Source organism: Mus musculus, chromosome 1 (assembly GCF_000001635.26).
Source record: "Mus musculus strain C57BL/6J chromosome 1, GRCm38.p6 C57BL/6J".
Lineage (NCBI taxonomy): Eukaryota > Metazoa > Chordata > Mammalia > Rodentia > Muridae > Mus > Mus musculus.
In genome coordinates this window covers 185,617,411-185,645,074 of record NC_000067.6, presented here as the reverse complement: position 1 = coordinate 185,645,074, position 27,664 = coordinate 185,617,411, and the positions used below count along the sequence as shown (strand labels likewise).

The following is a 27,664-nucleotide window of genomic DNA, read 5'->3' as shown; positions in this document are numbered from 1 at the left end:
AAACACACACACACACAAACACCAAAACCCAGCTATGAGCATGGAAGATTTATTAGAAAGGGGATTAATAATCAAAATATACATTACATGAAATCATCAAAGAACAAACTCAATAAAATGTTTGTTTGTCTGTTTGCTTGTTTTTGTTTGAACACAGACCACTATATCTCCAAACTAGAGATTTCCCCCCCCCCACCCCCGAAAGAAAAGGGCAGAGTATTGAGGCACTGAGCTCTGGATAAGATACATTCAGAGTATAATGCCCTCAGAGCTTGGCTGCAGAAGAAGTTACAAAACACAGACACCAGAAAAGGGAATTAACCCCTGGGGAAAGACAAAACATATAGAGGCATGGAGAAGGACCCAAAACAAGCTGCTCTAACCCCATGTGAGCTGAGGCTAACCAGGGTAGATCAATGCACGCACCCTGTGAGTCTGCCTTCATAGTCTGTGGCCAGCACAGGCTTGTATGTACCTCAAGGAAGAGGAATGTCCCCGCAGGTAGGTTTAAGAATATCCTATGGGCAAAGTTAACACGTTCATACAGTCGTCTCAGAAAGCCTTGAGGCCTGACCTTTACGTATTTAGAACCTGCCTGAGGGCTGAGAACCTCTGTTGTCTTCCTCAGAGTGTTTCCAGCCTAGTGAACATTTGGTGAGTCCAGGTCCTTTTTCAATCTTTCTACAAGTCGGATTAAGCCCATCTGGTTCAGATTAATTGACAATTAACCTGCCAAGCACTGTCTTGGAAGAACCACATTTAATATCCAAGCATCTCTTAGCTATTATCTAGCTAAAACTAGATCACAGAAGAGAATGTGAAGCCAGACAAGTGTTCAATGGAGGATGGTGTAACCGAGGCCGGGAGTGTCAAGAGACTCCGTGGGGGAAAGGGAATGTGGGCTGGCCTGGAGAGAAGCCCATTTATTCCTGTTTAGCCTCCCTCGTGTTTAAAAGCGTCTCACGCATGATAAATGTGTAATCAGTAGGTGCTGATTGAAAAAGGGGGCAGTAAGGACTAATATACTTCTCAATAAATCACCAACAGCAACTTCCTTGAGACTTCAGTTAGTAGAAGCATTTGTTAAATATCATTCCAAAGTTTCCAGGCCCCCTCATGTCTCAAGGAACAAATAGGCATCTAGAAATCAGCTGAAGAGAAGCCAGCAAGCCCTGACCCTCCCAGGCACTGCCCAATCAAAAGGGAAGGAAGATTCCTCTATGTACATGTGGCAGGGCAAGAAGAATAACGAGGAAGAATCTGCGGTTTCAGGAACTTCAGCAGGCTCATTGGTAGATGGCGTCTCGTTCCTCTGACTGGCTCATCCATTTCTGGTATCTCATCTCTGTATGCTGAGCCTCAAATCTGAAAAGAGGGGAGAGAAAGAGCAGACGCCAGGATAAACATGAGTCCGGGGGGGGGTGTTTGATGACTGTATTCTCTCTCTCTCTCTCTCTCTCTCTCTCTCTCCCTCTCTCTCTTTCTCTCTCTCATTAAATTCTTTGCTATTTCATTAGTGTTTGGCTTTGTGAAGAGTAAGGGAGGTGTAGCCCTCTAAGGTCTCAATGGTTCCTTATATCCTTTCATTGAAATTGACAGTTCATTCTCTCTATCTCTTCATCTCTCTGACTCTCTGTTATGTGCACAGGCACACACACACACACAGAGTCTCACTAACTCCCTGCTGTTGAGATCACAGGCATGTATTACCATGCTCATTTTATCTGTTGCTGGGCATCAACCCGGGGCTTCCTTCATGCTAAACAAGCATGCTACCAACTGAGCTACATCCTCAGTCCAGATCTGTCTCTTCTAAATCATCAAGTGGCTTTGGTTGAAAATGTCTGTTGCAGAGCTTCTCCTACCTTCTGTGGATGGGTCCTTGGCCTGGGTACCCTCTCTTATGCTCTAACATTACCAATACTGTCAACTCCTGCCTTACCCTACATGTCTCCTTATCATCTGCATTAGGAGACCATACCTACGATCATTACTTACAGATTCACAACTCTCAGGGATAAGTCTTCCCCATATTATACCCCAGAGATCAAATGATTACTGGACAGGTCATCCTAAAAGTTCCATAGGCATCTATCCAACTCAAAGCCACTCACATTCATTTGGTATTGATCCTTTCTTGTATCTGGGATTGCGTGGAAACTTGTCCACCTATCACAGGCCTCGTCCATGCTTTCTATGCATCACCAAATCCTGCTGGCTCCAAGAGTACAAATGTCTCTCACAGTCATCTACTTCTCTTCATATTTAACACCGGCATCCTCATTCTGGCTACCTCTAAATCTTACCTTCCTTACCGCAGAACCCTGAACAGCCTCGGGCATGCATGTCTCTACTCCTGGTCAGGTTCTCTAAAATATGGAGTCTGAATGTGAAAGACTTGGCCTCTCACGTGCACGTACATGCACAGCCTCTATCCATGTCCTCTAAGGAGAACTATCCAACCCCCTGCATAGCCCTGAAGGCTCTGCTCAGCTGCCTCCTGGGCTCCTCTCGCAGCTTCCATCTCCCATCTTTGCATTGAAAGTGTTGGACTTTCAGGACCTCTAGCACGCTGTGTTTCCTTCGGCCACGTGCCATTTCTGCACACTGTTCTGCTCCGTCATCTTCCCACCCAGTAGAACATTCTTCCATCATCAAGATTAGTTCTCCTTGCACTTCACACCTCCACTCAAAGGTCCCTCCCCTAGAGCAAAATGAGCTTAAACTGAACTAGCTTCTCTTTAACACACAACTCAGACCACCCTGCTTCTGTATCTCAGACCACGTACAACTCTGTATTTATCAGTGATTGCTTGATCCATAAGCCCCCTATCAAAATTGAATATCCTTGAGCAGGAATACATTTCACTTGCCAATGTTTCCAAAGCCTAGTGCAATAGATAGATAGATAGATAGATAGATAGATAGATAGATAGATAGATAGAATTCTCTGAATTCTCCATTTGTCCTCCAAACATGCAGAAACTATTTTTTCCTAACCCTATTTTCTTAGCATTCTTCCTCTCTCTTTATATGCCTCCCTCTGCACTATTAGCAATTTAACATGACCCATTGCAGAGGTCCTCCAAGGTCTTCATGCTTCTAATCTCATAGTACTCCCAGCCAACCTATATGTTTAAGAATCATAGACTCTCTAAAATTAAATTATAAATACAGCTCTAAATGTCCCTAAAAATGGTGGTGACTTACACCCATCTCTGTGTGACAGAACCTCCTTCTGGTCTTTCCTCTTCCAATGTGGAAGCATTTCTCAGGTCATGGCACATACTTAAAAATTCTGATATTCACACAGAATGCTGGAGTATCTGAGCAGAGTCACCAATGCCTAGAAGCCAAGGGTCTGCTAACTGAATGACGAGCAGTATGCATGGCTTGTCACCCAGTCTGGGAAGGTCTAGATTCTGCAGTATCTGCTCAATTGTCAAGCCTTGATGAAGGTTGGCCTCCCCTGGGCAATCTTTTCTCTCCTTTTTTGTTTCGAATCTGTTACTGTCTGGATGGCTTTTAAATAACACGGAATGCGGAATGCTTAGTTTGTTTATGTTCCGGCCTTTTCTGTTAAATCAAAAAAGCCATTGGAACAGAGACAGTAACTTACCCAATTTTTATAAGAAGGCGATGATACCCAGCTAGCTGAATACTGATCAGAAAGGGGACTGGAGAGATTCGAGAGATACACAGTCCAAGGATCCTGGAGAGTTATTGGATAAGTCGCCCTCAATCATCACTTTTGTATTTGTAGATTGATTTGGAAGAACTAAAACCATCCCAGGTCTCCCACCACCCAAGCCCTTTTGCCTACAGATAAGCTTGCAAACTGCACCGGGACTATACAAAGTATGGTATTTCAAATGATAAATCTCCCCAAGTGAAAAGTCTGGCTACTTTGTGAAACTGAGTCCAGAGTACCCAACTGGTGAATGTACTTTTGGCTGCCAGAACATCTTCTGCCAACTGACACTTTCAGACTCACGTGTTTCTCATAAGCCAGCGGAGAGAGATTCCAGGAGGTGAAGATGTTACAAACGCATCGGAGAGTGTCAACATTTTTGTTTCAAGTCGTGATTGAAATGGGTAGAGCCTCATATTTTTCAGCTGCTGGGAATGCTCTTGATGTGGTTTAAAAAAAAAAAAAAAAAAAACGGAAAAGAAGAGCAAAAGGGAACGCCAATGCTGCCAGTGAAATTTTGATTTCTCAGATGAACTTGACAGCAAAATGAGCCCAAGCCAAAGTCCACAATGACCCGGTGTTCCTGAGCCCCCAGGCAGGCTGGGAACCATCACGGAGCTGCGTGGATGTTCATCCCAACACTTGCCATCTGAGAAGGGACGGCTCCCAGCAAGGTCTATCCTCAGTACCTGCCTGCCCTCTGCCTTCCCTTAGGACTGTCAACTCGCTGCCACTGATCTGGCAGACAACGGTGGTTGCCTGGTGGTTGTTCTTGTCCCTCGTGAATATATACCCCAGTGCCCTTCATCTGTGAAATGTATGTGATGTCAGGATGTGATGATGTCATGGTAAATCTCTCAAGAGGACCTGAGCCTTGGCTGGATCAAAAGAGCCTCTTCTAATCAGAGCAGTGGGGAACTCTATGGGAAATGTGAGCCCGGCCATCTCCAAGTCTTGGATATAAGGGTAGTGTAAAGCAGGTCCCAAGAAGATGTCACTGGGGGCCTTGCAGTATGCCGCTTTATGTAAAATGGACATCTCTTGGAGTTTCCCACCCTGCACGGTGCCAGACAAGGAAGAGTGTGGCGTGAGACACTGACCTAACTTCTGGAAAGCACGAGAAAGTAACAAACACTCTGAAGGTTGTTCAAAGGTGTAAGGCAGGGTGACACTTCACAGGGGTGCTGTCACTGATCCACTGGCTCTGCTCACAGGTTTGGGACTCTCCAGCCAGCACAGGTACAGTTCTCAGCAGAGAACTTCCTTCGGCTCCCTAAATGACCGTTAGTCTGTCCTTCAGGGATCCAGTTTAACCACATGGATCCCAGTTGGTTTTGTCCTTTCCCACCCTGTGACTGGCTTTCCTTCCTGACAGCCAGCCTTGCAGACCAATCAGGACTTCAGAACCTACAGCAGTTCTCCCAGTCCAGCCTCCACAGAATCATTTACCCGCTTCTAGTTGGGTAAGGTTGTCTAATCACTGTACTAAGCCCTTTGTAGTGACTTTGCTGCTCTGATCAAACACAACTGATTTGGAGAATTCCTTCTCTTGCTTTCCCATTCTATAGCACTGGGGGATTAATGGGGATTCCTAAGGAAATGCACCAGGTACCGCAGCATCCTCCACCACAGGTGAACAATCACTTGACCCAAGAGCATGCAGTCCTAGTGATTTGCCTGTTCCAAAAGCTGGAAACAAAACCACACCCACATTAGACAGTCATTAAAACTTCAACCCAGGGTTTTCCATTGTCTCAGATTCAAAGGAAATAATTCTTCAATTTGTTTAACATCAGGAAGGATCAGCAAGGGAAGTGCCTGGTCATTCTAGAAATTTCTAGAATTTCTGAATCCCCAAATCCCACATGACAAGAGTAGAAAGTTCTTAAACTTTTTCCCCTTATGGCCCCTTTTCACTCAAGAAATTTTTAAATAACCTTAGGTTTTTCAGGATTATGAAAATGCACCTTTATTGATAAAAGTTTATATATATATATAAACAATTTTGATGTACATATAATTCTACTGCTTATTAAAGTCAGAAGCCTCTCTAAAGAAATTAGTATAGTTACTTATTTTTAATAAAGAATTAAATTTAGGCTGAATATTTGTTACCACGGGATATAAAGCAGCCTCAACATTTTTCAAAGCTAACTGATTTTAATTTTATAATCATCTATTATGAAATGCCATTCTGCATAAGAACTCAATGGAGAATGGCGGGAGGATATTCAGTGTCACTCAGAAACTGTTGGGATGTGCTGTTCTCTTCCCAAGCCAGACTTCATCCAGTGATTCCTTTATATAAAACTTGAATTAGCAACTCAAACAGCAATTTTAAAATCAAGCATTCCAACACGGTACAATCCAAAGATATACTAATTTAATGCTTACATGCTGAGGAATGACAACAGGAATATATTAAAAGCCTGTGTTTCCCATAATTAAACCATTATGCTTTCATAGGAGTGGAAAACTTTGCACACACAGTAAAAGCGCAGCAATTCGTAACAGACAACAGTCTTGGTTCTGAGCCAGGTGGGTTCGGGCAGTGCTCCCTGGCACCATCTGGCGTGATGCCCCACATGCTTCCAGTGCATGTATTGTGTATACAGTGAGGCTGCTGTGAAGCCCAGGTGTAGCGTAGAGAGCACTGCCAGAGATATCTCCAATTCATGACCTGCTTGATTGTGGGTGGCTGGCTGGTTGGTTGGTTTTTCCATACAGAGTTTCTCTGTCCTGGAACTCACTCTCTAGACCAGGCTGGTCTCTAACCTAGAGATCCACTTGGCTCTCTCTGCCCAGTGCTGGGATTAAAGGCTTGCACTACCACTGACCTACTTCCTTTAAATTAACTTTTGTTTGCTCCACATTCAGGAGATACTTCGTTGTTGTTTTTTTTTTAATTATTGAATATTTTCTTTATTTACATTTCAAATATTTTCCCCTTTCCAAGTCTCCCCTTTGGAGACCCCCTATCCCATACCTCCTCCCCTACCTCTATGAGGGTGCTCCCCTATCCACCCACTCCCATCCTTCCTTGATGACATTCTCCTACACTGTGACATCGAACACCCTCAGGCCCAAGGGCCTCTCCTCCCACTGATGTCCAGCAAGGTCATCCTCTACCACATATGTGGCCCGAGCCATGGGTCACTCCATGTGTACTCTTTGGTTGGTGGTCCAGTCCCTGGGAGCTCCAGGAGGTCTGTCCTGATGACACTGATGCTCCCTTCATGGGGCTGCAAACCCCCTCAGCTCCTTCAGTCCCTTCTCCAACTCCTCCATCAGGGACCTCCGTCTCAGTCCATATTGCCAATTATGTTGTGTTCCCATAACCAGTTAAGTGACTCCACGTGGGGTCTGGGATAGCTAATCTTTGTTGTCAACTTGACCACACCTGGGAACCGGAAGCCTCGGCTAAGAATTGCCTCGATCAGATTGGCCCAGGGCATGTTCTGGGGGCATTTTCTTGGTTGCTGCTATTTGACATAGAAAGCACCAGCTCTCTGCGGGCGGTGCCATCCCTAGGTGGACAGGCCAGGGCTCTACAAGAAAACTAAGCAAGCTGGAGGGAGCAAGCCCATAGGTAATATTCTGCTTCCGTTTCTGCTGCCAGGCTTCTGCCTCAGTTTCTCTCAGTGACAGACTAACCTCTCCTCCCTAAGTTGGTTTTGGTCAGTGCATTATTATAACAACAGAAAGCCAACTAAAACAGGGCCATGAACCCACAGTTTAAGAAACTAGAGGCTGAGGCTCGTGAGGTGCCTGGGCTCACTTCATCCTCATTCAACAAAGAAACCACACAGTTCAAGCCAAACTCTCCTTCCCGGGTAGTTACACTTCCCAGGTAACTGGTTTTTAAATGTATTACCTGTTAATTTAAAACAATTGCCTCCAACAGTGCACTATTTTTCAACTTGGTGAAAAACTGACTTTCGATCGATCCAGTCTATGCCGAACCGTGGTGACTAACAGGGAGGCTTTCTCTGTTTTCAGGCCTGGATATTTTACTTCTTTGATGTTTCCTGCCCAGGGCTTCCTATAAAAAACAGTGGGCTTCATGGGTTTTGTTTGTTAAAAAGAAAAACCATTAAAGGAAAATACGTTTAATGTTCTCTGTACTATTGGCAAGTTACAAAATGTCAAAAATCCACTGTGTGTGGCAATATTCTAGGATCCTACACTTGGTCTGTATCAAATACAAAATGTCTGCACTGCCTGCATATGTATGGTCCTGTGTATATGGTTATGTAGGTTCGTGTGCATGTGGAGGTCAGAGGACAGCCCAAGGTATCATTCCTCAGTCTCTCTCTACCTTGTTTTTTGAGACAATCTCTCTACCTAGACTGAAACTTGCCAACTTGATGAGGCTAGCTGACCATCAAAATCCCAGGATCTACCTGTCCCCATCGCCATACATAGCACTGGGGTTACAAACATGTCACAGTGCCTGGCTTATTTTTTAATGTGGGTTTGGGGGACCGAAATGGCAAGGCAAGTCCTTTGCCTCCGCACTCCCCAAAGCCTGTGACTTACACCTGTGTCTTTTCTCCTGACATAGATAACTGAGGTGAGTCCTCAGGTGCTTCCACAGTGCTACCAGGGCTTGGGTCATAGCTCAGTATTAAAACGCCTGCCTGGAGTGCTGGAGGCCATGGGCCCAGCTCCCAGCACTGCAAAAAGTAATTATATAAAGAGTGTATTCAGCTTCAACGTCACATTGTCACATTTCTGATGTAACATAACCTTTGAATTTCTTCCACAGAATAAGCCCTCCCACACTCTCTTAAGACAAGTTTAAACTACTGGTCATGTGATAAATTATTTTATATACATACTTGTTTTTATTTCAGATTACAGTAATATTGATTGTATCATAAAAGTACTTCTAATAATATCAATAATAACCATGATATGTAAAGAATATTTTTGACTCTCAATTTGACTCTAAATGAATTTGTAAGACAAAAAAAAATGTATCCCCAAAAGCTAAAACAACACATTGTCCTATAGTCTAAGTATCTCTGATACAAAAAGATTCAAATCTGAAATGCTCCAAACTGAAAACTTGTACTAACATTCCAAGTGGAAAGTTCCACACCCAACCTGTGCAAGAGGCCATAGCCAAAACGCAGGCTCCTAAGAACACAGAAAATCACCTCCATGCTGGGTGTAAAACACACACACGTGCGTGTGCCTAAGCTTCTGGCTGGGTGCCAGGAAATCTCACAGGAGACCGGAAAATGTGCAGAAACTCACAAAAGCAAAAAACTAAATCTAAACCGCGTCTTGTCCCAAGCATTTCAGATAAGTCATAACCAACCTATATTTAGTTTAGAGCATACAGAATATATGCCGCATAATTTTTATGCCTGTAACTATACACACATGTATTAAAGCCTGATATGTGCACAGACATATATTAGACTACTGGGGCTACCTGCACACTACAGAAATGAAATGAACTTTTAAATAATTAACTTTTAATGTTTAATTCTAAATCAATGGAGAGACTTTTTACAGATACATTTTACTATTAATCATTGTTATGGTTTAGATATTGCTTCAGTGTCCCTTCGCAAAGTAATAGCATTAGGGGCTGATGCTGACCTTAAGATGGCAGTCCTATGGGGATCTTCAGACCTGGGGAGTATGCCCTCCAGTAGGTACTAAAGCACTGCTCATGTGTCTCTACTTAGTTCTCCTTAGGGAATTGATATAAATTCCCCAGTCTGACTCCGCCCCATGCAGCCATTGACCCTATTTCTTTTCTACCGCTAAACCATTGTACTCAGCCCCTGCACACCTCCATGAGATAATGTGACAGTGCAGACACAGGAAGGGACTGCTCACACCTGTATTGATGTGTTTGAACTTCTTTTCTTATAAGGTTAGCCTGCCCTCAGGTGCTTCATTACAGCAGAAAAAAAAAAAAAAAAAAAAAAAAACCTGACTAATACAGCCACTTCACAAACAATGTCATGATCATGTGTAATCTGCCCTTTCAAACTTTACCGTCCTTTCTCTGTGGAAGGTACTAAAACCTTACCAATGTGTTATACAAGCTTTTCTATCGGATGTAAAACTTAATTACGGCGAAAACCATCTTGTGATGAGCACTCAGAATTATGCCGGTTTCGGCTTCATTGTTTTGATCCTATGTTGACAGCATACATTTTAAAAGATATGAGAATAACAATCATTTAAAAGCACAGTATTCACCAGGGAAGAAAGTATTCCGCCAAGAAGTCAATGAGCTGAACAACAGCAGCATAAGCGACTCTGCCAAGCTCACGTGGCCCCAGTGCTGTTTACCCTGATTTGTGCTGAAGAAAAAAAAAATAACATATTGATTGATTGAAAAGCCAGATGTGACCTTTACTTATGGGATCCCACAAAGTACCCTGTAAACTCCCAAACTGACAGCCACTGGTTAGGAAATGTTACCACCTTGTTGAGCCACTGTCTAAAAGTTTCTATTGTAACTGCATTTGTTTGTCGAGTTCACCCTTGGAGTCATCCTGGGATACACAGCGAAGAAACACGCACAGACATTGTACTTCATCCAAGACAGGATGCGCTTCTTATGAAAAGCCTCTGTCCGGCCAACCGTGGGCCGCATTGCTTTACTTGGAGAAATCGTTTGCCAACATCACCCTTATCTCGAGGTTGGTTTGTCCCGTTGCAGTTCTGAAGATCAGCCCCAGGTCCTTGTGCTTGTGAGGAAACTTGTCTACCTCTGAGCTGCATCTCCAGCCCTGATCCTTTCTGAATGCAGAGCTGTCTGTACGAAAGCAACTCTCTTCTTTGTTGACATTGCTTCTCAGCTCTGAGACCATGACTCTGAAACCAGACCTCAAGCCTTAGAGGAAAAGATGTTAAAATTAAGTTTAAAGACAACGGAGTCATATCAACAGTAGGCAGGCAAGGAAGAAAACATCAAAATGTTTTACAAGACATAAATGTTACTTTTCATTTGCTTGAACAGATTAAACAGCCTGTGAACGCTCTTAATTGGCTCTTTTTGGTTTCGTATCTAACTTACACTTCTTTATCAGATTAACAAGATCAAAGAGACTTCTTCAGGCGCTTTTCTCACCATTGATGTTTCTAAAACAGCGAAACACCTTTGCCAGGTTGCCATGGATTCAGTAAAGCTTAAAGAAAAAATTGAACAGCCCTGTTTTCCACTCCTTGTCAACAAACATCCCATAATCCCATCTTTGCTCTCTTCCTTATGTTTTGCATTTCCCAGTATTCTCCTGCTAATCTTTGCCTGTCACACTGGAGCAGGCAGTGCATTTTGCCGATGGAGTGGAACTTGCATAAACATACACAGCAAATCCAAGTTCGGTTCTGTGCATGTCACCACAGATGTCACACTAGCAATAGAAAAGTCACCGTCTCATAGCTGTAATGGTACTCAAGCGAGCTGCAGCCTCGTTGGAAGTGACTGAGACTGAGACAGCTCCTGCTCAAGGGTTTGTCCTGCTGGGATAGAAACTGTGGGTTCACCTGGGAGCAGTTCCAGGAGCTAAAAAAACATTCCGAGACAGACCCCAATCCTAATGAGGAGACTCTGGAGACCCTGGCTGATGCACTGAAACTGACAAAAAAAGACATTAATATTTGGTTCCCTTCTGGAAGGGATGAGATGAAGCTAAAGCAGATGTCCAAGGCCCACACATCTGAGCTGAAGTCTTATATAAGTCAAGGGACCATACTTTTAGGTCACACGTTGTAGGGAGCTATGGGTTAAAGTCTTACCCGAGAGTTAGTTTAATGTACCTCTGGTACCAGAACTGGGAAAGGCACACCACAGCATAGGGCCTGCTAAGCAGAGCCCCCTGAGGAGTCCTCCCAAAATAACCCTGAACTTCCTGGAGCTTTGAAAGCCTTGAAGACTCTCATACTCTCTTCTGGGTACTAAAGCAGAGATGGAATATTACAGGATTTCTAACTCCAGATTGTAGGCTCTTTCTGTTAATGTTTTTTTCAACTTCCTTGTTGGGGCAGGGGGCTGTTGGGTTTTATATCTATTGATTGCACATTAATAATAAACCTAGCTATTCCCAAAGTGGGAGACCAAAAGAAGCAGGGCCCTTGATGACAGTCCCTGTCACCCTCTGAGAAATGCTGATATGACCCCTCCAGATACTGATATGGGGCCTCCAGCTGTTGATATGGCGAAAGAATAGCCCAACTCTGCAATCTCTACCTAGTCAGCCAAGTATTCACAAGAGGAGAGCCTCACACAATGAGAAGTTTCCCACAGTCTGGGCAGCTATGGCCTTGGCATGTCAGGATATCCAGGGAAACAACCCATTAAACAGAGACCCATGGTACCCCATCCTGACAAGGTAAAATGCACAGTACATCCTAGGCCAGCTGAGCTCCAGCCAGCAACTGTGAGGCTCTGAAAGACTTTGTTTCCTGGGAGATGTCTCAGACCAAGAACTCCACCCCCCAACCCCCGCTTAAATATTTCACTGTGTTAACTGTGCTCATTAGGGATTTTCCACACAAGTATATGTCATAAGTTGAGGATACCCCTTCCTACACGTCCCCCTAGGTCCTCACTTTGACATCATAAACATACATACTTTGTAATTAGAAAATCTAGCTGCAAGAAATGAAAGAAAACATGACATTGGTCTTTCTAAAATTGGTTTCCTTTACTTAACAGGATTTTCCAGTCAGCTGGATCCATTTCCCACAAATGATGTTCCAGTCCTTCAGAATGAAAACAAACAAACATCTGCCTTGTGTATGTGGAGCACATTTCTCTATCTTCTACTTTGTTGCTGGACACCTAGGTTGGTTCCCCAATTCAGCCGCAGGAAGCACTGAGGTGTTGAGAGGCAAAATCTTTTAAGTTCAGGCTTCACTTTAAAGACCCTGACCTAAGTTTGAACTCAGGTAAACTAACAGGCTGGTACCTAGCATTAGTTTCCAAGTTGCCTCCCCCAACAAAACCCAAGCGTAGCTCCAGTCTCTAGGCTAATCCCCAACAAGAGCAGCATCTCTAAGTTACTACCCCAACAAACATGCATCCCCAGGTTGCAAACCCACCCCCTGCCTAACAACCACCCGTGCAGAGGAGAACAGAAATTAAGTTTATGATATGACTCTCAGCACCAGCCAATTATGTTAAAGGCCACAGCAACTTTCCAATTAGATGTTTGCACATGTTCTCCCTGTTTGCTGCTTATTATAAAGTCTTGCCCCGATAGATATTTGGGGCTCCACCACCACCAAAACTGTCCTGCATGATGGCAGTGCATTGGGGACAGGTGGGGGTGAGCTAGCTCGAATAGAATAAAGACTCTGCTGTGAGTTGTATCAGATTGGCTCCTATCTGTGTTTCGGGGGATCACTAACATTTCCCTGGTACTACGGTGCAAGCCTCATCAGTTCCATGTGTTGATTTCCAGTTCTTTGGGAAAACACTTCAGAATGGGACAGCTAGGTCATGGTGAGTTCTGTCTCGCATCTTTTGAGACACCTCTGTAAGACAGTCATAGTGTCTGGACCAGCTGACCTTCCCACCAGCAATGTATATGGGCTCCCTTAAGAACTAACCCTCACTGTTATTTGACAGTGTAGTTGTCTTTTCAAACTTCACTTGCTCTAGCTCAGAAAATGTGCCCGTGAGAAAGGATGGAAGTCTCTGATGTGGGGAGAGGACCAGAAACTGTGGGTGCCGATCCACCTTCTCCCATGAGAGCAGAACAGAAGGTGTGAGGGACGCGCAGTCCAAGGAAACTCCAGGTCTCCTTGTGCTCTTGAAAATTTGGCTTTACAAAGTTCAAATTCCTTTATTGTCACAGAATTAGCCAAGTTCTGAGACAGTAGCCTTAGCAGGCTACTTCACAAACAAACGGGCAAAGAGTGGGACGTGAATGTTTCAGGGGTCCTACCAGACAAGGTTAAACACACACGTTTTCTAGACTGAATTATGGAAGCTTACAACTAAATGTATCAATCTGAAATAAAATATAATAAACACTCAAAGTTCTTGTTGCTGCATTACTTGGTTGGATTTTACAGCTGTCTACCAAGTGTGCCTAACTGAGATGCCAGAAGATGATGGCCTGTCACTGCACACCTCTTCTCAGGTCCTCCAGCAGAGCCATCGTGCCAGTAGCTTGAAACAAAAATAGCAGGAGGCTTTACACCATGAGAACCAGCAAATTCCAGTGGTAAGAGTTTTATTTCTTTTCAGTATCCAGGCTTTAAAAAGAGATTGGTGAAACCCCTAATAATGCCAAATACAAAAGGATAATGTGGATTTTTGAAAACACAAGTTGTTTTTTGGTTTTTTTTTGTTTTTTTTTTTAAGTTGTGTGGTCGATGTGTGGCCAAGTTTTCCAAATAGCACAAGATTTTTAATTTTTTCCAATACTTGAAAATTATGATTTGATTTCAGCAAAGGTGCTACTTTGCAACAAATGGGTGAAGTTCTACGTACACAGGACTTAAGATGAACATGTTTCTGACTAACAACAGAGCACTTTGTCTAGCATGTTCTAGACCCTGTGCCCAATTCATGACTCTACAAAAACTCAAAACAGTACAATGAAAACACATATGCACTAATCTAAATAATTATTAACAAGTTCTGTATTTCCTGAAGAGTTCAACTTTAAAGCTACATGTGAAATTTGTATATACAAATATGTATACATTCCTTTATTTTACCTGAACCATTTCAAAGTTAAAGGTAGACATTGTATCACCCTCCCCTGCTGACTTTAGCCTGTAACATGACTATAACATGTAGCATGACTGTAGCATGTAGCATGACTGTAGCATGTAGCATGACTGTAGCATGACTTAGCGTGTAGCATGGCTGTAGCATGTAGCATGGCTGTAGCATGTAGCATGGCTGTAGCATGAATATCCTAGAGTTAGTTTCATATAGGACTTATACAGCTACCATGTTCAGAGAATTTACAATTTCTAAATAGTGTTAAATAACTTATTTCCATTTTTCCTATTATCTCCAATGATACGGCTTTCACCATTGCTGGTAATGATGATGACAGTGATGGTGGTGAAGGTGATGTCAGATCAACCCAAATTCAATCAAGGGTTGATTTAAGTATCAACCTTGAATTCTGTCAACTCCATCAGTGACCTCAGGTCAGGATCCCTGGTGACTCCCACACCAGGCCACTTGCCCGGCTGTACAAAGCTGTCTGACTTGGCTGAACACCGACTTCTCGACTTTCCTCACTAAGCTCCAAGACACTCTGAGTGCAGCTTTCCTCTCAGCAACGCTGCCAGTCCTTACCGACCCCCAGCGACTTAACAGCGCCATCCTTGTCTCCTTCCCTCTACACCCCATTAATAATCTCAGGCAGTCTCCTGGATTTGCAATATGCTGACGACTCCCATTTTCATATCACTGAACAATCATCCTCACTTAAACTTCGAACTCATAGATACAATTATTTTCTGAACCCAGGATTTCAGTATCAAGTTGAGAAAGAAAGAACATACTTTTTCTCATAATTTCAACAGGGAGAGCTAAACTTCTTACTTTTCATGTGTATTTGTCTTTGCACTGATTCAAGGAAAAAACAAAAAACTTCTCATGAGGCTGTGAGATGTCTACAAATTAAAGTCTCTGGACAGACTATCAGTTTTCAATCCATGGAACCCACAAAGGGAAAAGGGAGAACCAACTCCTACAGGATGTCCTCTGACCGTCACAAAAATGCCTTCATACACAACACACACACACACACACACACACACACACACACACACACAAATAAATAAATAAATCACTGTCATTTTTTTAAAAAGAAAATTTCTCATAGCAAAAGAAAACTCAATACACACATATGTATGATATATATATACATATATATATATATATATATATACATATATATATATATATATATATATATATATACACTAAGTGAGGTTATTTTGAAATTATATAACCAGTAAAGTTCATGTAAAGGGATAAATGCCAAAATGACACGAGAATGGAGGCACGGACTTCCTAGACCATGTGTTCAACTTAAAATTCTAGAAACTTCAGGTTCTTCCAATCAACCCATGGACCCTTCGCATCCAGTATACAGAGGAGAATGGGTTAGCATCCAGGCCACACGGCCATCTCCCTGAGCACATTCCTTGGCACAAACTAACTCTGCTATTCAAACATATCAGAGAGTCTGGATCCTCATGAGAATATCGGTCTAGGGTTGGTTACATCTGTGGAGCCTGTGTTTCAGTTCCAGAATACATTCAGAGTCCAATGATTTCAGACATTCCCCATCCCGGAACTCTGAGTTACTACCATCCATGACTACATGCTAGCCCCACAGAGCATAGAAATGTTATACATTAGGTGGTCTTCCCAAAGCGCTTATATCCATTACTTCTACCTCCAAGATCCCTCTAGGAAACGTAAGAGAAACCCACAATCACATTCCTATCATCACCTAAAAAAGAAATCACTTTCTACATTGCTCATGTTCCCCTGATCTCTTTTTCGCTGTTTTCCACTTAATGGGCCATTCCCCCCACATTCTGCCTGAAGCTCTGTTCCGTGGGAAGTAATCATGAGCAAGCCAAGTGCTGAAAACTTTCAGGATGTCATATAGTGCACTGGGGCCTGATGCTTTCTTCTTCCTCCGTTCACTCAAGACAAAAGAGGTAGGAGTCAGAGTATCACCGGGCTACAGTGGCAGGTATGCAGCCTACCCAGAATGAGCTCATTTCCTGTGGTGGCAGAGGTGGGAGTTGAAGAGCTGAATTTCTTAAATGACATCATTGCATTGTGGTGGAGAAGTCTCTGAGATCATAGATTCCACTGGAGCCCCACAAACACAAAAGGAATCAACTCCTGTGAAAAGACAAAAGAGCCAGAGCTGCACCTGGACTCCACGGGGTCCTAAAAAAAAAGGAATTGCATCATAGCACTAACTCAATGAAGAAACAGTCAATCATTCATCTAGTCATCATAGAGTCTGACACATCTTAGGAAGCACTTGGTGTGATGGTTTGAATGAAAATGGCCCCCATAGACTCATAGAGAGTGGCATTATTGTTGGAAAAAGTGTATCACAGGAGATGGGCTCAGAAGCTCAAGCCAGGTCTAGTGGCACTCTCTCTGTTGCCTTCCAGTTCAGAGGTAGGACTCTCAGCTACTTCTCTAGCACTATGTCTGCTTGTGTGCTGCCATGCTTCCTGCCATGACAATAAGAGACTAAACCTCGGAGCCTGTAAGCCTGCCTCAATTAAATGTTTTTCTTTATGAGAGTTACTGTAGCCATGTTGTCTATTCACAGCAATAAAATCCTAACTAAGACAAGTGGATATGAAGATAAATGAGAACCAGCCTGTGCAGAGCGATGACTCTGCTGTATTAAACCAATACTGCTCTTACAGAAGACCCAAGTTTAGTTTCCAGCACCCACATTAGGTGGAAGCTCGCAATTGTCTGTAACTTGGCTCAAGGGATCCAATGTCTTCTGGCCTCCATGGGTGCCTACACTTAGATGGACATTTCTATACACACACACATGTATACAATTTTAAAACAAGTAACAATAAAAACCAAAATAACATTGAAAATGAACCAGTCATAACAATGAATTTCCCTCTTCAAGTGCAGTTAATTCTAACATTTACTGTCAGGTTTTTTGGTTGGTTGGTTGGTTGGTTGGTTTTTGTTTGTTTGTTTGTTTTTGTTTCTGTTTTTGTTTGTTTGTGTAGTGGCTATTCCTGGTTGTCAACTTGACAATATTTGGAATGAACTACAATCCGGAATTGGAAGGCTCACCAGTGACCCTTATCTGGAGGCTTGGAGATCCTTATCTGGATCTTGGTTTGAAGATCTTGAGCCATAGTGGCTATGGATTCCAGAAGATTGAATCTCCGAGTTTAAGGAACACACCCTTAATCTGGGCTACGCCTTTCATCTGGGATTAAAGGTGTGGTGGAACACACCTTTAATCTGGGCTCCACCTTCTGCTGGAGACAATATAAGGACATTGGAAGAAGGGAGTCTAGCTCTTGCTCTTGCTCCTTCGCCTGCTTGCTGCGTGAGACTGAGTAACTGCTAGATCCTTGGACTTCCATTCACAGCTGCGACTGAACCATTGTTGGGAATTGGGCTGCCGACTGTAAGTCATCAATAAATTCCTTTACTATTTAGAAATTATCCATAAGTTCTGTGACTCTAGAGAACCCTGACTAATACAGAAGTTGGTACCAGGAGTGGTTCTAGAGTAACAGAAGTACAAGGATGAATCTTTTAAAATACTGGAATTGGCTTGTTGATCCACCAGCACTTTCAACTATTGAAACCTCTCCAGATTCTCTCCCTCCTGGGAGCTCAGAGAATTTTGAAGACCCATGGTTGAAACTATATTCCGAACTTAAAGAAGCTAATGCCCTTGATTTTCTTAATGAATTAGGTGATTCAGTGCACAAAGCTTTCTACAAGATGGGGAAAAAATCGAAAAATGATTTTACTGGCTGGCTGCTCTTAGTATCTGTGGAAAAAATGATGAATGAAAGGAAGGAGTTGTGTGATAAAATCGAAAGGCTCCAGACACAAGTAAACGATCTAAAAGTTGCTAAGTGTGTCCTTGAGGAGAATCTTCTCTCTTGTAGCAATAGAGCTCAAGTTGCAGAAAATCAAACAGAAACTCTCATTGTAAGGTTGGCTGAACTACAGCGAAAATTCAAGTCTCAGCCTCAGAGTGTGTCGACAGTTAAAGTAAGGGCTCTAATTGGCAAAGAATGGGATCCTACAACATGGGACGGGGATGTGTGGGAAGACCATGTTGAAGCTGAGAATTTTGAATCTTCAGATTCTCAAGGGTTTGCCCCACCTGAGGAAGTAGTACCCTCAGCCCCACCCCTTGAAATAATGCCTTCCCCACATGAGGAAATTAATTTTGCAGAGTCTGCTCACGGCCCACCAATAGTTTCTTCTAGACCTGTAACCAGACTCAAAGCAAAACAGGCTCCTAGAGGGGAGGTAGAAAGTGTAGTCCATGAGGAAATTCGCTACACTACTAAGGAGCTTAATGAGTTTGCTAATTCATTCAAGCAGAAACCTGGTGAATATGTGTGGGAATGGATTTTAAGGGTGTGGGATAAGGGTGGAAGGAACATAAGACTAGAGCAGGCTGAGTTTATTGACATGGGTCCTCTGAGTAGAGATTCTAGGTTTAATACGGAAGCTCGCATAGTTAAAAAAGGTGTCAAAAGTTTGTTTGAATGGTTGGCTGAGGTGTTTATCAAAAGATGGCCTACTGGAAATGACTTGGAGATGCCTGATATTCCGTGGCTTAGTGTTGATGAAGGGATTTTAAGACTTAGGGAAATTGCAATGCTAGAGTGGATATATTGTGTAAAGCATAATTGTCCACAATGGGAAGGTCCAGAAGATATGCCTTTCACTAGCTCTATAAGACGCAAATTGGTGAGAGGGGCACCAGCACATTTGAAGGGTTTTGTTCTTTCCCTTTTCCTTGTGCCAGATCTTAGCATTGGAGATGCTTCTGCTCAATTAGATGAATTAAATTCACTGGGTTTAGTTGGATTCCGAGGTAACAAGGGCCAGGTGGCAGCATTGAATCGCCGGAGACAAGGTGATTCTAGTTATTATAATGGACAGCGTAGACAAAAGAATGTTTATAATAACATACCCAGTAATGGTCAGCACAGGAGAGGTGAAATTTATAATGGCATGACTCGGTTGGACCTTTGGTACTGGCTAACCAATCATGGTGTTTCCAGGAATGAAATACATAGGAAGCCTACTGCATATTTGTTTGATCTGTATAAGCAGAAAAATTCTCAAACAAATGAAAGAAAGGCTACATTAGATCGTGGTAAACAGCCAAATGAAAGAAAGGCTACATTAGATCGTGGTAAACAGCAATCTCGGCCAGTGAATCAATTTCCAGACTTGAGACAGTTTGCAGATCCAGAACCCCTTGAATGAAGGGGTGGCCAGGTTCCGCTGAGGAAGGATCTTGATAAGACACTCAAAGGTTTTGCTGTTACCCTTTCTCCAGTTCTTCCCCAGAGGGACCTACGGCCTTTTACAAGGGTAACTGTACACTGGGGAAAAGGAAATAATCAGACTTTTCGGGGTCTGCTGGATACTGGTTCTGAGTTGACACTGATCCCAGGGGATCCCAAGAAACATTGTGGCCCTCCAGTTAAAGTAGGGGCTTATGGAGGGCAGGTAATTAATGGAGTTTTGACTGATGTCCGACTCACAGTAGGTCCAGTAGGTCCCCGGACACATCCTGTGGTGATTTCCCCAGTTCCAGAATGTATAATTGGGATAGATATACTCAGAAATTGGCAGAATTCTCATATTGGTTCCCTGAACTGTAGAGTGAGGGCTATTATGGTTGGAAAGGCCAAATGGAAGCCTTTAGAGTTGCCTCTGCCAAAGAAAATAGTGAATCAAAAACAGTATCGTATTCCTGGAGGAATTGCAGAAATTACTCCCACTATCAAGGACTTGAAAGATGCAGGGGTGGTGGTTCCCACCACATCTCCATTTAACTCTCCTATCTGGCCAGTGCAGAAAACAGATGGATCATGGAGAATGACAGTTGATTACCGAAAACTAAATCAGGTGGTAACTCCAATTGCAGCTGCTGTACCAGATGTAGTTTCCTTACTTGAGCAAATTAACACATCTCCTGGCACCTGGTATGCGGCTATTGATCTGGCAAATGCCTTCTTCTCAGTACCTGTCCATAAGGACCACCAGAAGCAATTTGCTTTCAGTTGGCAAGGCCAACAGTATACCTTCACAGTTTTGCCTCAAGGATATATTAACTCTCCTGCCCTGTGTCATAATTTAGTTAGAAGGGATCTTGATCGTTTGGATCTTCCACAAAATATCACATTGGTGCACTATATTGATGACATTATGCTGATTGGACCAAGTGAGCAGGAAGTAGCAACCACTTTGGACTCATTGGTAACACATATGCGTATCAGAGGATGGGAAATAAATCCAACCAAAATTCAAGGACCATCTACCTCAGTGAAATTCTTAGGAGTCCAGTGGTGTGGGGCATGCAGAGATATTCCTTCTAAGGTGAAAGATAAGTTATTGCACCTGGCCCCTCCTACAACCAAGAAAGAAGCACAACGTTTAGTGGGTCTATTTGGATTCTGGAGACAACACATCCCTCACTTGGGTGTGTTACTTAGGCCTATTTACCAAGTGACTCGGAAAGCTGCTAGCTTTGTGTGGGGCCTGGAACAGGAGAAGGCCCTTCAACAGGTCCAGGCTGCTGTGCAGGCTGCTCTACCACTTGGACCATATGACCCAGCAGATCCGATGGTACTTGAGGTGTCTGTGGCTGATAGAGATGCTGTTTGGAGCCTCTGGCAGGCCCCTGTAGGTGAATCACAGAAAAGGCCTTTGGGATTTTGGAGCAAAGCTCTACCATCATCTGCAGACAACTATTCTCCCTTTGAAAAACAGCTCTTGGCCTGCTATTGGGCCTTAGTGGAAACTGAACGTCTGACAATAGGACACCAAGTCACTATGCGACCTGAACTACCCATCATGAGCTGGGTACTATCAGACCCTGCAAGTCATAAAGTGGGACGTGCACAGCAGCAGTCTATTATCAAATGGAAGTGGTATATACGTGATCGGGCCAGAGCAGGTCCTGAAGGCACAAGCAAGTTACATGAAGAAGTTGCTCAAATGCCTATGGTTTCTACTCCTGTTACAATGCCATCTGCTGCCAAGCATGCACCTATAGCCTCATGGGGTGTTCCCTATGATCAACTGACCGAAGAGGAGAAGACTAGAGCCTGGTTTACTGATGGCTCTGCATGTTATGCAGGCACCACCCAGAAGTGGACAGCTGCAGCATTACAACCCCTTTCTGGGACAACCTTGAAAGACACAGGTGAAGGGAAATCTTCACAGTGGGCAGAACTTCGGGCAGTACACATGGTATTACAGTTTGTTTGCAAGAAGAAATGGCCAGATGTACGATTATACACTGACTCATGGGCTGTAGCCAATGGATTGGCTGGATGGTCAGGGACTTGGAAAGATCACAATTGGAAAATTGGTGAGAAAGACATCTGGGGAAGAAGTATGTGGATAGATCTCTCCAAATGGGCAAAGGATGTGAAGATATTTGTGTCCCATGTAAATGCTCACCAAAAGGTGACTTCAGCTGAGGAGGAGTTCAATAATCAAGTGGATAAGATGACCCGTTCTGTGGACAATCAGCCTCTCTCCCCAGCCATCCCTGTCATTGCTCAATGGGCACATGAACAAAGTGGCCATGGTGGTCGAGATGGAGGTTATGCTTGGGCTCAGCAACATGGGCTTCCACTCACCAAGGCTGACCTGGCTACAGCTGCTGCTGATTGCCAGATCTGCCAACAGCAGAAACCAACACTGAGCCCCAGATATGGCACCATTCCTCGAGGTGACCAGCCAGCAACCTGGTGGCAGGTTGACTACATTGGACCACTTCCTTCGTGGAAAGGACAGCGTTTTGTTCTTACTGGAGTAGATACTTATTCTGGTTATGGATTTGCCTTTCCTGCACGTAATGCCTCTGCTAAAACCACCATTCACGGACTGACAGAATGCCTCATCTATCGTCATGGTATTCCACACAGTATTGCTTCTGACCAAGGAACTCATTTCACAGCCAGAGAAGTATGACAGTGGGCTCACGATCATGGAATTCACTGGTCTTACCACATTCCCCATCATCCTGAAGCAGCTGGGCTGATAGAAAGATGGAATGGCCTTTTGAAGACGCAGTTACAGCGCCAATTAGGTGGTAACAGCTTGGAAGGCTGGGGCAGAGTTCTTCAGAAGGCAGTATATGCTTTGAATCAGCGCTCGATATATGGTACAGTTTCACCCATAGCCAGGATTCATGGGTCCAGGAATCAAGGGGTGGAAAACGGAATAGTTCCACTTACTATCACTCCTAGTGACCCTCTAGGAAAATTTTTGCTTCCTGTCCCCATAACTCTAGGTTCTGCTGGCCTAGAAGTTTTGGCTCCAGAGAAGGGAGTGCTCCTACCAGGAGCTACAACAAACATTCCATTGAACTGGAAGCTCAGACTTCCCCCTGGTCATTTTGGGCTTCTAATGCCCTTAAACCAACAGGCTAAAAAAGGAATAACAGTGTTAGGAGGGGTGATAGATCCAGATTACCATGGGGAAATTGGATTACCTCTTCACAATGGTGGTAAGCAAGATTATGTCTGGAGTGTAGGAGATCCCTTAGGGCGTCTCTTAGTACTACCATGTCCTGTGATTAAAGTCAATGGGAAACTACAACAGCCTAATCCAAGCAGGATGACAAAGGACGCAGACCCATCAGGAATGAAGGTATGGGTCAATCCTCCAGGAAAAGAGCCAAGACCTGCTGAGGTGCTGGCTGAAGGAGAAGGAAATACAGAATGGGTAGTAGAGGAAGGTAGTTATAAATACCAATTAAGGCCACGTAACCAGTTGCAGAAACGAGGATTATAAAGTAATATGAATGCCCATTGTAAATTTACTAATGCGTTAGCGATTGTACGAGGGATAGTTATATCATGTTAGGCATATTTACAACCTTGTTATTGTTTCATGTGAACATGAGATATTATTTGTGTCAAGTTGACAAGGGGTGGATTGTAGTGGCTATTCCTGGTTGTCAACTTGACAATATTTGGAATGAACTACAATCCGGAATTGGAAGGCTCACCAGTGACCCTTATCTGGAGGCTTGGAGATCCTTATCTGGATCTTGGTTTGAAGATCTTGAGCCATAGTGGCTATGGATTCCAGAAGATTGAATCTCCGAGTTTAAGGAACACACCCTTAATCTGGGCTACGCCTTTCATCTGGGATTAAAGGTGTGGTGGAACACACCTTTAATCTGGGCTCCACCTTCTGCTGGAGACAATATAAGGACATTGGAAGAAGGGAGTCTAGCTCTTGCTCTTGCTCCTTCGCCTGCTTGCTGCGTGAGACTGAGTAACTGCTAGATCCTTGGACTTCCATTCACAGCTGCGACTGAACCATTGTTGGGAATTGGGCTGCCGACTGTAAGTCATCAATAAATTCCTTTACTATTTAGAAATTATCCATAAGTTCTGTGACTCTAGAGAACCCTGACTAATACAGTTTGTTAAGATAAAAATCTTTGGTGGGAATAATGACAGTAAATCTACTCTTAAAATCCATTGGCTGGAGCATATATTTATGTCTGAATAACACATAGATTCCTCACAGGAAGTGGATCAGTTCCCAGGCAGAGGAGCCCTGGGTTAAATGGACGAACAACAAAGGGCAGCACAGGAGAGATAATTTCCTCTCGCTCCGCACAGGCAGGATCTGTGTCTTATACTAAAGTTGGCCTATTGTCCACAGAACTCAAACACCCAACACCTGGCCTGAGGCCCAAACTCCACGCATGTGATCACTCTTCCCTGTCTCTGTGATGTTACAGAGAACCATCGAGTCATCCTCTCGCCTGCTCCTCGCAGGTGATATGAACATCATTAACAGCGGAGTGAGTTAGGGCCTAGTGATGGGGAGTTTGCAAAATATACAAGTACGTATACAAGATGGCAGAGTCCAAGAGGCAGTGACTCCTCCTCAGACTTAGACATAATCCTTCCCTCTCCAATCCCCTATAATAAAGGTTTTATCTGATTCCATAAGATGTGTTTCGAACTAAGTTTTGTTAAATCATATCAGTACCCTTGCCACCCGCTTGTGATTTATTTTAAAGATAGTTTTCCACGTGAGAGACCAGAGTTCAGAAAGATGGATCCCTTGTCCACAGGCACGGGGCTTGGGAAGGACTCAATCTGGAACTAAATTTGAACTTTTCCTAATTCTAAAGCCCATGTGCCTGACTCCACGTCACATGCCTCACATAATAGGTGTGATTTGCGGGAAATCATGGAGCCTTCTTTTTCTCTGCTCACCTCTCAGACAGAGTCTAATGAACCTTCCTCTATTTGAGGAACCTGCCTATCCACCTCTCCTCCCGCACCTGTCACAGCTGTGCTTCGAGGTGCAGATCTGCTCCTTCGATTGTACTAAGAATGATGCTGAATCTCCAAGAACAGACTGGAGACAGAGCTGGAATCTGAACCGAGGATTCTAGCCATTTCCACTCATCTACTCTATTATGTATACATATTAGCCAAGGAAAAAAATAAATAATTGCTATTAAAATCATCCACCAGTCACAAACAAGCATCACAATGTATTGCTGTTGTGATTATTACTATTATTACCATTGTAATCTGGGACATCAGACATGGATCTGAAAAATACCAAACAGTTTAGCTAAAACAGAAAAGAAACTAGAGTTGGGTCTTCTAGTTTCCTTTCTGCTCATCTGAAGAAAACAAATACTTGGCAAAACCCAGCTTGGTTAAAAGGGTGGCATTATAGCTCACAGTGTCAGGTTATAGTCCATTGTATCAGCTGAGGCCTGAACCAGCTGCTCACACCACAGTCAAGTGTAGAGATACATGGATGTTGGTACCAGGGGATGGTACCACCAACTTTCCAGCTGGGAATTCCCACATCAGTCAGGGCAATCAAGACAATCTCCTATAGACATCCCCATAAGCCAAGCTCATCTAAACACTCCCCTACTGAAACTCACTCTCAAACTGAACATCACAGGTCTTTCTCCCAAGTTCTAAGCTTAGTCCAGTCTCCTATTTACTTCCACCTATGGCACGATTATCTTTGATTTACTGATATCTTGCTTCCCTAGGCAATAAAAATATATGCTCCCTAACTGCCATTTATAAGGATTGAGTAAATTCACTCAGTAGAGGATGTTTCTCCTTCCTTCTTCCCAACACTTCCATTATAGCGTTATGCCCTGGCTTCCATGATTATAAGGAGTCCCTGTGTCATTTCCAACTCGAAAGCAAAGCAACATTTAGAAAGTTCAAGTCCATTCTCAGTGTCTACTTAGGGGACATGGATTACAATAAGCTGTGCATAAACTTGTATCACGGTATGCAAGTCACTCTCAGACAATGCTATGGTAACCATCACAGAGACAAAGAACATTGCTCCGTCACACCGTCATCCTTTCTGCACACATCCTGCCCACTCCTTTCACAATGCAGAACACTGACAACCGACAACCGAGTGCACTGGGGCATGAGTGTTCCACGCCATCTTCCTAACAACCCAGGCTGTCATGACGCTTCCAGGAATTGTACGGTCCATCAACTGAGGCTCTTGGAGCAGATTAAAAAGAGTTCTCAGGAGTAGTTTTTCCCATGGGAGTGTGTCATTCAACGGATGTCTAATGGATGCCAGACTTATCAGGATACTTCCAACTCCACGTGTGATAAGAGGTGTCTGCAGAATAAAAATCTCGTCTTTCTTCTCTTTAACACAAACAACTCAAATCTTACCACTCCCAGCCACAAGGACATTAGCCTCTACTGCTTGCCAGCAGGTCTCTTAGTTAAGCTTGTACACTGTGTCCAGTACCTGGCATAACCCAGATCAACCATACTCCTTGTTGTAGGGAATGCCTTCATGGGCATCTGTCTTCCTCCAATACAATTATTCAGGTTTTACACCCATTTCTGAGATAATGAAATCCTATACTCACAGTAGCCTGTCTGCATACTGATGTGCTCCGGGTAGTCTGACCAGGGTGAGGCGACTCCATCACAGCTCTAAGGATGACTCTCAAACTCCAGGCAGTTTTGAAGAACATCAGGCCCTTTCTGTTTCCTTTTCTCCTGTGGGAAAAAGCTACACATCCTTATGGCACAAGAAAAGTCCGTTTCTCTCTCCTCACGGATCCATATCCCTTAGTTCTTGGTTTGCTTGAGGGCCTGCTTTGTTCATTTACAAATCTGCTTCTATATACCATGAGTTCCCCCATGAGAAGACCCAGGGCCACATGTATCTGACCACACATTTCCATCATCAAGCCCAATGTTGGAGGCCCCAAATTCTTCAAATGAATTAATGTTTAATCTGCTAATAATGAATCTGACTCTGGGACTTCATTCTTCTTGTTTTAATGTGGCCAGTAAAGTAAAATATGAAAACCAACTACGTACTTTAGGCCGTGAGTTCATAGAATTGGCGCTGCCTGTGCTTCTTACTGTCCAAATACCTCTGTCTCATGGGCAGTGGACACAACCATGGTTCTAGAAGAAAGATCAGAAGTGAAATGCCACTTTGACTGGTCTAGAGTTCATGGTATGGTTTCTCGAACCTCTGCTTGAGGACAGCTGTGGATAAACCCCACTAGGACTCAGGAAAGCCCCCTGCGTCTCCCCTTTAGCCTAGCATAGATGCCCTGAGTCACTGGCTCATGGAAAATCCTTTTCTCCATCAGAATGTGCTGACCAAAGCCTGTATCTTGGCAGTGATGGTTCTCTATGCTTGACAACCCCCTCTTCCAACAATGGTGCTCACTCATTCCCAGTACTGTCACATGAAGATGATCAATCAGCCCTGGGCTCACTGGGCTATGAAAACTCAGCTTGGCATGAAGAACACCTCACTCTTCCAATTCCCAGTCACACGCCTATTCGGCTGCCAAGCCTCTCCCTCTGTCTTTTTATTTATTCATCACCTCCTTCCCATTCTCTCTTCTCTGTGACCCTTTGCAAGAGGTTCGGAGTCAGAACCAAGGGAAAAGGATAAAAGAGTCCACACAAGCATTTTGTAATCACTCAGAAGTTGACAACTTTGGTCTTTAACCATCTTCCAAAAGGAAAACCTGTCACTTGGTAAAGAGCAAGTGTGGACATTGATAATAATAATAATAATAATAATAATAATAATAATAATAATAATGAAAGGAATTTGTAAGTAAAATAAAAATCAAGAAGAAAACATAACAATTATGATTGTAACAGGTCAATTTGCTAGAAATGCCTCAAAAGTATCAAAAACCAAGCTGGAATTTTCAG

The 27,664-nt window shown here is 43.5% G+C and overlaps 1 long non-coding RNA gene across 2 annotated transcripts; it reads right to left on the bottom strand.

Moving 5' to 3' along the window:
* Positions 1 to 33: 33 nt before the first annotated feature.
* Gm35023 lies at positions 34 to 26,470 on the bottom strand. 2 transcript variants are annotated; one of them, XR_373798.2, is made up of 2 exons: positions 26,344 to 26,470; positions 34 to 1,365 (listed from the first exon to the last, which is right to left on the bottom strand). It is a non-coding gene; the product is annotated as a predicted gene, 35023 (long non-coding RNA). The 2 variants fall into 2 exon arrangements; XR_373797.2 differs by lacking the exon at positions 26,344 to 26,470 and adding an exon at positions 3,211 to 3,510.
* Between the last annotated feature and the right edge of the window lie 1,194 nt (positions 26,471 to 27,664).